Genomic DNA, 16,302 nt, shown 5'->3' with positions numbered 1-16,302 from the left:
ATTTTGCACTAATCAAGCATTTGCTAAATATGTATTAAATGAATACATTTGCATATACCTTTGCATTCTTCTACAAAGACAGAAAGCATTTTGGATGCTTGAGTAGACCAGAAGTAACATGCTAGAATTTAATTCATCAAATATGTTCCCTACAAAATAAAATAAGAATCATGGGTAATAATGATAATAACATTTTATAGCACATACTATATACCAGGCATTATGCTAACTGCTTTACAATTATTATTTCATTTTATCCTTGCAACAACCCAGGGGGATAGATGTCATCATCTCTATTTCACAGATGAGAAAATCGACAGACAGAGATTAAGTTCCTTGCTCAGGTCACTAGTGTGTCTCTGAGGTGGAGTTTGAACACTGAACCTCCTGATCCTTGGCCCAGCTCCATGCATTATGCAACTGGTTAACAATGGAAGACTGTTTTCTCATTTGGCCAGCCAAGATGCCTAAAGAGAAGAAGGCCAAGGAGAAGAAGGTTGGCTCCGGTCCCTGCTGTAGTAAAGAAGCAGGCCAATCATTTGTTTGAGAAGCATCCCAAGAACTTTGGAATTGGTCAGGACATCCAGCCTAAAAGGGACCTTACTGGATTTGTGAAATGGCCTTAGTACATCAGACTGTGACATCAAAGGTCTATCTTTTATAAGCATTAAAAAGTACCACCAGGAATTAACTGTAATTAATCACCCAGACTTTGTATCATCAGATCCCTACTCAACTGCTTAAACTGACTCACAAGTACAGGCCTGAGACAAAGCAAGATAAGAAGCAAAGGCTGCTGACTTGGGCTAAACAAAGCTGTAGGCAAAAGAGATGTCTCCACTAAGAGATCACCTATTTTTGGAACAGGTGTTAACACTGTTACTACCCTAAAGCACAGTTGGAAGTGATCATGCATGATGTGGAATCCCATTGATCTAGTAGGCTCCCTACCTTCCTTGAGCTGAAAAATGCGGGTTCCTTCCTGTATTATCAAAGTTAAAGTCAGACTGGGTCACTTAGTTCACAGAAAGGCATGCACAAACATTGCCTTCACATATGTTAAACACCCTGAAGATAAGGAGCCCTAGCTAAGCTGGTAGAAGCCATGGTAACCAATTATGGAGACAGATATGATAAGATCCATCATCACTGGGGTAGCAATGTTCTGGGTCCAAAATCAATGGCTTGAACTGCCAAACTGGAAAAGTCGAAAGCTAAGGAACTTGCAACCAAATTGGGTTAAATGTATATTTGATTCTTCCTTGTGTAAAAATAAAATTTATAAAAACAATGTCAGACTGTTACATTTGGGCTCAGTTTAAGAAAGAAGGGATAGGGAGTGGGCCTTTTAACTTCATTGGTACAGGAAATTCAAGAGCCAATTGTTAAATTTTCTGTGCAAACGTTGGAATACCTTGGAAATTGGCAAATGCTACAAGTCAGGATTGAATTTATCATTCTGTTGTTGGTGTAGTCTTAAGAAAGCAATGAAGAAAATGCTAATAATGTAGTATCAACTCCTCTCCCCGCAGAGAGATAATTATTAAAAATTTACCAGTCTACCTCTACTTAAAATCTTACAAAGTTGTTAAAAAAATTGGCTAGGGTACTGAGAGTTTAAGGGACTTAATCCAAGGTCACACAATCAATGTTTTTTGTTTTTTTTTTTTAGAATCAAGACACTAACCCATTTTTTTTTTGTTTGTGAGATCAATATTCTCTGGACAATGCCACATTGCCACACATAAGGTTAATTTTAACAGGTAGAGCTCTCCAAAAGCAGAATGAGGAACCTCAAAAAATAGTGAGCCCTATCATTGAAAGTCTTCAAGTGAAAATTGTCTGAATGCTTTTCAAGAATTATAAAAAGTAGATTCCTCCTTGAGTAGGAATTAGATTAAAACCTCTAACATTATTTAAAATTCTGATATGTAATAAGTCCATTGACTTATTATGAAAAGTTTAAAGAATGGTTACCATAGTTCTTTTGTGTTTTTGAATCTCTGGACATGAGTGAACTTGTTGGGTTGGTGGTGGCATCATTCTTCCCTATCTTTACTTTAAACATCTAACAAAAATAAAATGGAAATCTTCCAGATGGTAAAGCATTTAGAGATGATTGAGCTTTTCTTGGCCACTGAGAATAGAACTGGGAGCTTTGGGTACCAATTGCAAATTCGTAAACAAATTTAGACTTGATGTAAGAAAATACTTTAGAACAATTACAGTCACCCCAAAATGGAAGAGGGATACAGTGTGTCTCCTCTCATTGGAAGTCTTCAAGTAAAGGCTGAATGATGACTTGACTTATATCTTGCAGAGATAAGTGTGGGGGTGGATATGATTTGAACTAAATGGCTTCTTAGGTCCCTTCCAGCTTTCAGACTCTAGAATCCTGATCTAAATGAGCATTTTTTAAAACTATTGCATTGCAATGACTTCTGTCTCTAAGGCAATGTAATTAATTAGCAAATTGATGAGTATATCTTCCATTTAGAAAAAAAAAATATTTTATCTTTATATTCCTTCCTATTTTCACCAGGAAAGACTTCTTGTACCATTTTTATTATAACCACTCATCACACCATCAACAACAACAACTGGAAAATATGTTTAATATTGGCAAGGAGATTTATGATATTCAAAGGGCTTTCTCATTCATCTGCCTTCCCTACTTTCTCTCTAGACTGCAAATCACTATGCTAGCAAAAGAGTCATGACAGAGTAAGGTAAAAAAGACTTTATACATCCTCAGAAACCATCCCAATTGTCAATCATTTTATTATAAGCAAAATACATGCAATTTTATGATCAAGGTATTAATAGTGGTCTCACAACCTAAGGCTGACTTCTCTTTTATAGACATCCAATCCAGCCAATCAGTTAGAGATTTGAAGATGATTGTTGAATAAATAAAATAACTGTCACCAAGTCCTGGGGCATTTGATAAAAACTGAACTTAACACTTGTAACTCTACTTACCCCTGAATCAGAGTCTCTTGGCACATGTGAACTAGGTCTAGTCATCCTGGCTGAGCCAAGAGAGGACCAATTTCTCTATTTGTATTCTTGTTTTCATGTGTAGCAGTTCAGGTTTAAAAATAAAAGGTAAAAATAGTATAGAATAGTGAATAACATGCTGAACTAAGAATAAGGAAGACCTGTGTTTAAATTGTGCTTCAGTCACTTATTAGCTATGTGGCCCTGGTCAGTTCAGTTCACCTGTTTAGACCTTGTCTATATAATAAGTGCTTCTGACTCAATGATGGTGAAGGTCTCTTTCAGCTCTAAATTTATGTTCCTCTGATATTATGATCCTAATAAATTAAAGCCTAATTCATATCTAAATTTCCCTAAATGTGGGCAAAAGGGGTCATTAGCTTCCATATAAACATTCACATGTGTTAGGTGTTGGAGAGCTTTTATTTCACCACACAAAAATACAGAAGACTCAAGGATTCACAGTAATCCATAAACAGGTGACAAGAATGTATAAAAATCAAATATAAGACCAGGTCCCCTAAGAAGTGAAATGAAGATAAGGATTTAACTGGGGCCAACCTCTGATATTCCACTGTGTCCCTCTTTCCAAAACAGTTATGCATACTCTTCTTAACTCTTGCAATTCAGCCCTGTAGTTTATGCTCCTCTTAGAACAAAAGTTCTTAACCTGGTGTCCATAAAATTAAAAAAAAACATATATTTTTGGATTATTGTGTTTCAATGTAATTAGTTTCCTTTGTAATCCTGGGCATTTTTAGTTTAGACATTTTAAAACATTATCCTGAGATGGACCCCATATTCTTCATAGCCTGCCAAAGGTTCCATTATGAAAACGGGAAAAAAGAAAGAAAAAGAAAGTGAAGAACCCTTGGCCCACAAAGTAAATATATTTTCAGGAACTGCTGAAAAAGCAATTTCCTCAGAAGTGAACTAAGTAATTCACTGGCTTTGCTTACTAAGTAGGACACTAAGCAGAAAAATAAATACCATCCTCTTGTCTTTCCAAGAATCATCACAAATCCACTCCTTATCCTACCTCCTGAAGGACCAATCCCTAGATTCCCAAAATCAAGATTGGTATAGTTCAGGAAATCTCACCTTGGTTGCTAAAATCTAGATTCCATGATCATGTCATTTAAGGAGTTAAAAATCCTTATCACCTCTGTACAAAAATTGGGGGTTCATAAACTCTATACCCTTTTGTTTCCTCACAGTGTTAACATATGCAGAACTGTTTCTGCTATGTGTCTCTGCACAAAATTCTGAGTCAATTGCTGCTATTTGTTGAGACAAGAGAGTCCACTCTCCTCAGAATCTATTCTCTTGACCCCAATGAAAACATAGGCTTATCTTTCTCATAGATGTCTCACCTCCAACCTCTGCCTGTACCCAGAGTTCAGTTCCTTTTTGCTGTGTGCTGGTCTATATTTTGAATAGGAGAAGTCTAAGTGAGAGAAAGAACCACTTAAAGAGACTAAACTGTTCTCACATTTTGCTTTTATAGGTCGTGAATCGGGGCAGCTCTTGTGACAAGAGCCTGTCCTCCTGAGTCCCAATCAGTCAATCATCTGGAAGGCCCAGGTCATGACAGGGAGTTACACTGCCAGACTATAGAGCTTGTCCATCAGTGGGTTTGTGTGTATTTATGAATGTGTGGAATAGACCTATAGCATAAAACTTGCTCATTAAGGTGTTTGTGTACTTACATATATTTGATGTATATAGATATATACTTTATAAGTACTACATATACTCTGGTTATATACATAAATATGAATAGCAATGTTCATATACATATATGCATACACATGAATATCCATCCATATTTATATAGACATAGAAGCATAGAAGGATGTATAAACTCATATCAGGTAATACAAATGAACAAGTTAGGCATGAAGTTTAGAAGAGCCTGATGGCTTTGGGAAATTGAAAAATTCTTATGTTGAATTATTTTTTCTCTTAAACAGAGGCCTATCTTTTTAATAATAATGTTATATCAGTTTTATATGGTTGTAACACATGAAACACAGAAGTCTCTGAAATATTAAAATGAGCATCACATTGTATTGATAATGCATTTTTGCTTATTGTTAATACAATTTTGCTTCTTAATGGGAAGATCTTTCCCATCAATTAATAGGCCTAAGTGACCTGCTTGGGTCATATGGAGACCTGAGTTACATGAGTCTAAGTCATATGGAATCTGTGGTGGGAGGAGCTTGCTGAATGAGTGGAACAGTAAGAGTTGGAGCTGCAGCAGAGATGAGAGGAAATTGGTGAGAGTCTAGTCAGACCTAGGAAGGATGCAGGAAAGCAGGCAGATGGCTACCATGAGTGAAAGAGCTTGTTTGTGATTTTGTTTAAGGGAGCTGGCTTGTGGGAAGCCTAGCAGGGGGAAGGTTTGGGGATGGTGTTGTTCTCTGCATTGTTATTGTGTATAAATTTTTGTTACTATGAAGGATTTGGCTTTCTGTTGTTTGAATAAATGTTATAGTTCTGTCTTCCATGTGGAGAGTATGTTGTATGTTGTGATTCACAATTGTGCCAGGATATTCATGGCCACCATAGGTGCTGTTACTATCACAGTGGGCTTACACGCTTGAAGGACAATGGAAAGGTGAATTGTTAGTGTGAGAAACCTGCAATGAAAACTCAATGAGTAACTCAAAAGAGACATTCCAATAAGGGACACATGATGAAGTATGGAGTAGGATCTCACTCTCAGGAGTAATTGTGCACATACTTATTTACTTGACGATAAGAGAGTTCTGTTGTCTTCCAGTTGTGTGTATCTAAGATATAAGGAACCTGCTAGGACACATCAAAATGAATGACTACAACCTATTTCTGCTGATTTACTGAAGAGCTAAAAGTACAGGTTGGGTTTTCATGAGGGCTCATTGACAGAAAGAGATGCACAGAAAAAAAATAATTTGGGGAGTGAACATCTCTGACTAAGAAAGTGGTATCTGAAAACGGAATTTATATTTTCTAGACCATGGCTTAAAGTATAGGGATGACAAATTCCTGGCCAGAAATAGAGTACACCTGTCAATGTCTTGTAATGATGTATTTTCTAGATGTCCTGCAAATGTATTCGAAAGGGTTTTAAAGTAAAAGCCCTGGACAAAAAGAAATAAAAAAGATGAGATGTTTAGGAAACAGACGAAAAGTCAGGCAAAAAGACATGATATGTATTGATTATTGGAGACTTCAATTAATCTACTGGTGCTCTCTGTCAGAAGTGGAATAGGTAATACACCAACATTCCTTGTTGAAAATTTCCTTTATTAAAAGTTGAAGCAATCAACAAGGAAAAATTTTATTCTGCATCTGATTCTTACCAACAGGAAAGGACTTATTGCTTGAAGCAGAAATAAAATCAGACATAGTTTGACATGCACAATAGCTTTTGAGAAAACAGTTTCAAAGAATTCAGAGAAAAAAATCTATCTAATACCTTAGAGTAAGACGCTTCAGAAGATATTATTCCAGGATAGATTGGAAGATGCCCAAGAATGAAACTTTGGAGCTACAAAGGAAAATGATTATAATGAGGAAAACTGGGATTTTTCTGATGAAGCCAGTGTGAACACAAAGGGAACTCAACACTCAACCTCGATGTAAAAACAAATATACAGAAGAGTGAAGCAAGGCAAATTAACTAAGAACATAACTAAGAATATGACTTTGGTCCTTTCCTGTAAATAGAAGCAAAAAATGCTTAAATTCAGACTGAACTGAGGCTGAAAAGAAAAGGTAAAGACAACAAAAAGGAAAACTTCTAGGAAAAAGGAGAATCAAAGTTGGGAAAGACCTTTGTTGAAGATAGATAGAATGATGACAAATGACATTAGAGAAAAGGCAGAGCTGCTCAACTCTGGTGTCTTGTTCTCTTCTGTTTTCCCTGCCAAAGAGAATGACTTTTATGACATAAGACAGGGAAATAAAAATGACTCACAAGGATTTGATATTCTAAGTTAAGAGACAGTAAGATACCACCTAACTGCCCTTGATGAATTCAGAATGTGTGTGTGTGAGTGTATGTTTGTGTTCATCATTAGTTGCCGAAAAAGACCATGCTGTCAGAGAAGTAATGACATGACTTGCACTTGACTTTGTTTTGAGTGAGGGAGGGCTGTGCATGTCACCAGCCTCACTTCTCCTCCAGAGCCATCTGAATTCAGTGGCCAGATATTCATCATGATGACTGGAGATGACCCAGGATGAGGCAATTGAAGTTAGGTGACTTGCCCAAGGTCACACAGCTAGTGAGTGTCAAATGTCTGAGGTGAGATTTGAGCTCAGGTCCTCCTGGCTCCTGCACTGTTGCTCTATCCACTACACCAATTCAGAATGTATGTTACAAATGAATTATATTCTCAGATCTTAATGGTACTGGCAGAAATGATTTCTGAGCAGTGATATTTGAAAGGTTGTAGAAAATAGGAGAGATACCACAAGTTTGGAGAAGATGAAATGTTTACTTTGGGGAAGAACAAGGAAAGGAGAAAAAATTCAGAGCTTGACTTCAATCCCTGTGAAAATTCTAGAATTTTAAAGAAGTAGTTGAAAAGCATCCTGACAAAGAAGAAATAACCGTGAAGAATGAGCATGCTTCATCAGGAGCAGGTCCCGTCAAAATAACCTACCTTTTTTTTTTTCTTGGACAGAATTACTAAACTAATAGGTGATAAGAATTTTGTGGATATAGTTTAACCAAATTTTATCAAAATTATTGAATGAAATATGTCATTTTTCTTATTTTGGAAACAGACGTGATTTTGTTGAAAAGATGATCAGATGGATTCAAATCTCTTTGGATGGTTCAGCTATTAAGAAAGGTTGTTAATGATTCTGTGAACTAGCTAGTTGGCTAGAGGTTTGCAGTGATCTATAGATCTATACACTTTTAACATTTTTTTTCAATGACTAAGGTGGAATGCTCAGCAAATAAAAAGGTGCAAGCTGAGAAGTATAGATAGAAGCCTTATCACAATGAGGATCCAGAGGATTTTGGCAGGCTAGGGCAATTTTATAATTTTATAGAGCCAAAGCAGGCTTTTCTCCTCCTGTTTAATTCAAAGACTAAACCATCGTCCATCTGTATTATCTACCTCAAGCAGTCATACACATAGTTTCTTTAAATTGAATGTCATAATTCCAAAAATAGACATACTTCATCCACTTGATGTTCCTTGTACAGACCATTCGAAAAAGAAAATTAAGTAGTTAACAAATCTTTAGGAAGGTCTACAGAAAATACAGGGTCAGTTTACTGTAGCGAAACATGTCATTTTGTCATAACCAAAAAAACAAACATGATGAGATTTCCTTTTTACTTGATATGTTTTCCCATTTAATTGTGAACTTGTAAAGATGTGATCCACTAGGAAATATTACATTTTAAAAATTATTTTTATTTATTTTTATAAATATTCCCCAATTACTTGCAAAAAAAAATTTCAGTCATTTTTTCTAATTTTGAGTTCCAAATTTTCTTCTTTCCTCTTGCCCCTCCAAAAGCAAGCATATATTTTGATTATACGTGTGAAGTTATAGAAAACATATTTATATATTAGCTATATTTCAAAAGAAAACACGAAATAATGCAATAGAAACAAATTTGGAAAAGTATTTCAAAATTTGCATTCAGAGTTCACCAGTTCCTTCTCTGGAGATGGGCAGCATTTTTCATCATGAATCCTTTGGAATTGTCTTGAATAATTGTCTGGACCAGATTAGCTTAATCTTTCAGAGCTGATCATCCTTACAACAGTACTGTTACTGTTTATAATGTTCTCATTCTACTCCTTTCATTTTGAGTGAATTCATATAGGTCTTTCAAGCTTTTTCTGAAACTATGCTGCTCATCATTTCTTATAACACAATAGTATTCCATCACAATCTTATGCCACAACTTGTTCAGCCATTCCCAACTGAGAGACATTCCCTCAATTTTCAATTCTTTGCTACCACAAAAAGCTGCTGTAAATATTTTGGGCAGAGAGGTGAATCAGTGAATACAGAGCAGAGCCTAGATTCAGGAAGATATCTTTCTGAGTTCAAATCTGACCCCCAGACACTTACTACCTCTCTGTGACACTGGGCAACTCTTTTAAAGCCATTTGCCTCAGTAAATATATATGTGCATGTGTGTATATATCTTTATACAATAGAATCTCAGTTTACGAATTTAATTCGTTCTGATTCTATTTCTCATGCAATTTGTTCATATTGCCAAGTGAATTTTCCCATTGGAAATAATGTAAAGTCAGATGATAGGTACTACATCCCCAAAATGTTCATATAAAAACAATTATTTATGATTTTAAGTGAGATTTTGTCCTTAACATGCCTGAAGTACAATAACAATGATTACTACATAATGTAAACTGAAAATAAAATAAATTAACCTGCACTTTACCTTTGAGAAGAGTCATGGCTAGTTTGAGGGAGACAAAAGGGAGGAGGAGGAGGAAGGGTTATTGCTTGGAAGGAAAATTTCCTTCCATGAGAACATTGGGGATTTCAGTGTTGGGAATGTTTTCTCATGCTGCTTTCACTAAGAGTAAGACTAACACTACTGCTTTCACTTATTTTTCATTTTTTTAGAATCACTTTCATGTTTTGAAATCACTTTCATGTTTGTTTTCTTTATGTTTGCTTCTGACTAGGAATCTAGCAACATTGTTTTTGATTTTTTAAAATTAATTTGTTTGTTTACCGTTTTCAACAATCACATCCATAAGTTTTAAATTTTCTTCCCTCCTTCCCCAAAAAGGCATGCAATCTTATATGGGTTCAAAAACGAAACATTTCCCTAGTTGAGCATCATCCCTTCATCAGCTAGTCAAGTCCAAATATGATGTTCAACTGCAAATTTTTGTTTGTCCTGCGAGACAAACTTTGCGAAAAATTTTTCCTTGTCCAACGAAGCATACATAAACTGAGGTTCTACTGTGTATATGAATATATGTATGTATGTATGTATGTATGTATGTATGTATGTATGTATGTATAGTGTGTGTATGTGTGCATGGATATGCATGGATATGTATCTTTATGTGCATGTATGTGTGTACATTTACTGTGTATATATGTATATTCACATACATATACATATACATGTATATGTTTTGTGTACACACATATAATATATATTTACAAATAGGTTCTTTTCTCTTTTATTTAATCACTTTGGGATACAGACCTAACAGTGATATTGCTAAGTCAAAGGGCATGCACAGGTCTATACCCTTTTAGATGTAGTTCCAAATTATGCTCCAGAACTTCACAACTCCAACAACAATGCATTAGTATCACCATTTTTCCACATTCCCTCCAGTATTTATCATTTTACTTTTCTGTCACGTTACGCAGTCTGGTAGGTGTGAAGTGGTATCTAGTTGTTTTAATTTGCTTTTCTCTAATCAATAGTGATTTAGAACATTTTTTCATGTGACTATTGGTACCTTGGGTGTCTTCTTCAGAAAACTGCTCATATCCTTTGAACATTTATCTACTGGGTAATGACTTGTACTTTTATACATTTGTCTCAGGTGCATATATATACGTGAAAAATGAGGACTTTATCAGAAAAACATGCTGCAAATTTTCCCCAGTTTCCTGTTTTCTTTCTAACTTTAGCTGTATTGGTTTAGTTTGTGCAAAAGCTTTTAAAGTTCCTGTAATCAAAACAGTCTATTTTACTTACCCTAATCCCTATTATCTCTTATTTGGTTATAATTTTTCCTCTAATCCCTAGATTTTACAGGTAATTTTTCCCCACAATCCCATACTTGTGATGTCACCTTTTATGTCTAAATCATTGATCCATTTTGAACTTATCTTGGTACATGGTTTGAGATGTTGGTATATGCCTGGTATTTGCCAAACAGCATTTTTTTTGTCAAATGCTAAGTTTTTACCTTTAAAGCTTATACCTTTGGGTTTATCAAATACTAGATTAATTTCACTTACTACTATGTATCATCTGCCATTATATTTCTTAGCCAGTACTAGATGCTTTTTTCATGATTATCTGTTTTGCAGTATAGTCTGAAATCTGGAACAGCTAGGCTGCCTTCCTTCATAGTTTTTTTAACTGAGTCTCTTGATATTCTTCACCCTTTGTCCTTCCTGATGAATTTTGTCGTTATTTTTTCAGCTCTATGAAGTAATTTTTGGGTAGTCCACTGTACCACGTAAGTAAATAAATCAAGGTAGAATTGTTATTTTTATCATATTGGCTCAGCCCACCATGATGAATGAATATTTCTCCAATTGTTTAGATCTTTGTGTAAGTGTTTTGTAATTGTATTCATATAATACTTGAGTTTGTCTTTGCAGGTAGACTTCCACGTATTTTATAGTGTCTGCAGTTATTGTAAATGGAATTTTTCTTTCTATCTCTTCCTGCTGGCTTTTGTTGTTAGTGTGTAGCAATGTTGATAATTTATGTGGGTTTATTTTGTATCCTGCAACTTTGCTGAAGTTGTTAATTATTTCAACTAGTTATTTTAAGTTGATTTGGTTGCTTTATAGTTGATTTATTGTTCTCTGAGTATGCCATCTACAAAGAGTGAATTTTTTCCCTCATTGCCTATTGTTATTTCTTCAATATTTTTTCTTGTCTTATTGCTGTAGCTGGCATTTCTAGTATATTATTGGATAATAGTGGTGATATTGGACATCTTTGTTTCATTCCTGATCTTATTGGGAAAGTTTCAAGTTTATTCCCATTACAGATAATGCTTGCTCTTGGTTTTAGATAGGTGCTACTTATCATTTTAAAAAAAGTTCCATATATTCTTGTGATTTTTAGCATTTTTTAAAATAGGAATGGCATTGTATTTTGTCAAGTAATTTTTTTCTCCATCTATTGATAATCACAATTTTTGTTGTTATTGTCATTGATAACGGTCAATTATACTAATACTTTTACTAATACTGAACCAGCACTGCGTTCCTGCTATGTATCCCACCTGGCCCCAGTGTATATCATTTGTGTAGTGTAATACCCTTATTATGTTTTATTGAAAAGTTTGCCTTGATATCCATTAATAAAATTGGTCTATAGTTTCTCTCTCTGTTTTTGCTCTTTCTAGTTTAAGTATCAGCACCATTTTTGTGTTGTATAAAGAATTTGGTAGGATTCGTTCTTTACCTATTTTTCAAATAACATATATAGTATTGGGATTATTTGTTCCTTAAATGTTTCATAGAATTCCCTTGTTAATCCATCTCATCCTTGGAATTTTTCCTGATGGCTTACTCAATTTTTTCTTTGTCTAAGATATTTTTGTATTCTATTTCCTTTTCTGTTAGTTTGGGCAATTTATAATTTTTTGTAAATTCCATTTCACTTATATTGTCAGTTTTACTGGAATATAGTTGGGCAGAATAATTCCTATTAGTTACTTTAATTTCATAGTCATTGTTGGTTCATTTACCCTTTTCAGTTTGGATACTAGTGATTTGGATTTCTTCTTTATTTGAAATGAAATCAAAACCAATAGTTTATTATTTTATTATTATTGGTTATTTTTTCCATAAAGTCAGCTCCTATTATTTATAATTAATTCAATGCTCTTTTTACTTCATTTTTTATTAATTTTTCCTTTGACTTTCAGGATTTTCATTTTGGTGCTTAATTGAAAATTTTTATTTTTTTATTTTCCTAGCTTTTTTAAAGTTGTGTTCCCAATTCATTAGTTTACTCTTTCTCTATTTTACTGATGTACACATTTAGAGATATGAATTTTCCCCTAAATACTATGTTTTGTTTGCATCTTACAAATTTTACTATGTTTTTTCATTGTTGTCATTCTCTTTAGGGAAACTGTTGATTGTTTTTGGAATATCACTTTTTATAGAACATGCTCTGAGAAAAAATATGGTGGCTTAAAAATCTGAAACTTTTTTTCAAGAAATTTGGAGTCATTAAAAGAAAAATCTCAACAATTTCCCAAAAGCAATCCATTCCACGTTTTTTCTATTTCTAGAACAAGCTCATCATTAATTTTCTTCACCTTTCCAAGATATATGTACCGATGGATCAGCTCCGTGGATTGTTCATCCATCTGCCTTTGCTACATATCCTACAAAACATTGTCAAACACATTTAGCAAGTACATGTTGACTTGGTTTATCCCAAATTCAATGTAATATCACAAGATTATCTCTTTCATTACTTATTTCAAAGAATCTTACATGATTCTGACATAAACACAAGATAGAAATTTTGGAATAAATTATGTAAAGTGTGTTTTGCTTCTTTTATAGTTAACAAACTATAAATAGAATGCTTTCTTTTATAGTTAAGAAACAATATACATAACAACAAATGGGTTTTTCTGTCCTCTGTGTCAATCAACAAGCTGTTTGCCAGGTACTATGCTAGTAGATAAATGCACAAGAAAATAAATGAAACATTCATTGAGAAGTTTGCATTCTCGAGTGGAACATAACATTCACTCCTGCAACTACAAATCTCTGTGTGTGAGTGCACACACACATCCACACATACATATAAATATATATGTATAGTTGCATATATGCATTTATTGATGTGTATATGTATATCTATCATGTATGTGCATATATAGTGTGTATACATGCATATATACATACACATGTATATGTGTGTATACAAGGTAATTTGTGATAGAGTGTGGTTGGTACTAGAATATGAAAGCAATGGAAGGAAGCCTTATGTGGGAGATGGATCTTAAACTGAACTTTGAAGGAAACTATGTTGAGATTGTGATAAATACATTCCAACATGGTGTTATAGCCTTTGCAAGGGACAAAGCTGGAATATAGATTATTATGTACAAAAATTAGCAGAAAGGCCTGATTGTCAGGCCATTAGACTATGTGAAGGAGAGTAATGCATAATAAACCTGGAGTATGTTGTAGTGAGATTAAAAAGGTCATTAATTGTCAGAGAAATTTATGTTTTATCTTAAAAATAATGAAGCCACTGAAGGTTCCTGACCATGGGGGTGACATAGCCCTGAATATTAGAAAAGAGATGCTTTGAAAATTTTGGAGAGGATTAGAAAGGAGAGAACTTTAGGCAAGAATTCTATGTAGGAATGTCTGTCACAATATTCCAGTGAAGAATGATGAGAGATTGAGCTGAATTGATGGTCATATGAGTGGAAAGAAGAGGATGAATGTGAGAGATGTTACAAAGATTACGTTAACCATGTTTAGTAACTGGTTGGATGTGTGAGGTGAGAGTATAGATTTGAGGATCAATTGTCTGAATGCAAAATAGCATTTTTGAATGACTTCTTTAATAACATCATCAATATGTTTTCAATGTACATATAGATTATTATTACAAAAAATTGTAGAGTTGGAGAGAAAATATTATTAGTTTGTGATTATGCTTTTTTTCTCAGTGGCCCTTTTTGGGAAAAATTAAGATCTGATAATTTTCCAAGCTTTCATAATGTTCCAACATATTTTTAGAATAAATTCTTCAATGACCACAAAATTATTCCCCACACATAATTCAACTGTCTATATTTTACCTAATCTCACTGTTCTCCCCATTTTTCCTTCGTTTTTCCCATTTTCATTTTCTCACATAACTGATAAGCTACTGTAATTTTATGGAAAAATTCAGTGCTTTCATTGCATTTGATGGTAAAGAGTTTGTTATGAATATATATCTACATCTATATCCATATATGTATCTATCTATCTATCTATCTATCTATCTATCTATCTATCTATCTATCTATCTATTTTCCTGTGTTCATTTCCTTATTTCTCTTTCTAGTTTCATCTTTAAATGCTCTCTGTATGATTTCACTTATTTGTGTCTCTTGCCAAACTTTTCTGTATTTTTTTCTCTTTACTGTTTCTTGCTGCTTTAGGAGCTGCACTAATCAAAACTTTTCTTATTTGCTGTAATTAAAAAAAAACAAAACTCCTCTCAACAAACATTTCCCTTGCTCATTATACTTCCCTGTTTGATGAGCATACAATCTATTCTCTCTTTATGGTTGAGATAGTTTTAAAATACGCTTTGATTTTTTTACATTATTTTTTTTTTAGAAAAATAGTGGTAGTCAGTGTTGATGTCTGTTTTTTAATCTATTTTCCTTTTTTCCCCTGGGACCATAGCTTGTTTTAATAAGTCATACTGTAGTTTGCTCAATTGTATGTTCTATCTGCTTTTTTTCTTCATATTTCATATTTGCTTTTATATTCTACTATCAGATCATTGGATTAACCATATGGACAGGTGATTCAAAATGACTCACTTCAGTAACCAGTGATTTATTGTTTATTAAGATATTATCAGTTTCATTTAATGAGATTTTATCTGGTGCTTGCTATTGATAAATAATGGTTATCATTATTTAAAGAAAGTATTCATGATATAAAAGTATAAGAAGTGTGAATATCTGCAAGTTTTTTCTTTCTCATTTTTTAATCCTTTACTCTATTTTCCTCTCTCTCTCTGTCTCTCTCTCCACACACACACACACACACACACACACACACACACACACACACACACACACACACACACAACGGTGGGCGAATTTTAATGCCATTAGCCATGCCCAATCTTTATTAATGTTCCAATTCAATGCAGAGATTAAGGAGTGGGTATGTATTTTTACATATATTGCTAGGTAGAATACTGGCTAGTTTTAATGAATTACTTTTTTTTTTCTTTTCTCTTCCTAAAAAGTGTTACAAAGTTTTTTGCATTACGAAAGGGAATGGAAGCATCAGTTTACAAAATATTTTGAGGTAAAAAAATAAAAATGGTACAACCGAGAGAGAGAGAGACACAGACAGACAGACAGAGAGGAAAAGGGGGGAGAAAGTGTCATGTTTCAACTAAAGGGAAGGAACTATGCACACTTCAAATGTTTTGTTTTTCTCAATGGCTAGCATACTGCCCTAATCAAAATAGGTGCTTTAAAAAGTTAGCCAAACTAACTTGAATCAATATTTTTCTATTTAAAACTAATTTAAATTTCTACAGAAGAAATAAAACATTCATTTATTAAGCCTCTACTATATGCTAGAAATTCTGCTGTTTCAAAATATTATCTTATTTAATCTTCATATCAACCCTGAGAAGAAGGTTCTATTATTATGTCATTTTACAGTCAAGGAAAATAAGTCAGACAAAGGTTAACTGACCTACCTGGGGTCTCATAGCTATAATTGTATGAGGCTGGATTTTGACTCAAGTCTTACTGACTTCAGGCCCAGAATTTTATTCACTGTGCCACCTAGCTGCTAACTAGGATGATG

At 33.9% G+C, this 16,302-nt stretch overlaps 1 pseudogene; it reads left to right on the top strand.

Annotated features, from left to right (window-relative positions):
• Window positions 1-304: 304 nt before the first annotated feature.
• Window positions 305-1,243, top strand: LOC140513632 (large ribosomal subunit protein eL8 pseudogene; annotated as a pseudogene).
• The last annotated feature ends 15,059 nt before the right edge of the window (window positions 1,244-16,302 follow it).

The sequence above is a fragment of the Notamacropus eugenii genome, chromosome 7 (genome assembly GCF_028372415.1).
Source record: "Notamacropus eugenii isolate mMacEug1 chromosome 7, mMacEug1.pri_v2, whole genome shotgun sequence".
NCBI lineage: Eukaryota > Metazoa > Chordata > Mammalia > Diprotodontia > Macropodidae > Notamacropus > Notamacropus eugenii.
This window is presented reverse-complemented; position numbering and strand designations above follow the sequence as displayed.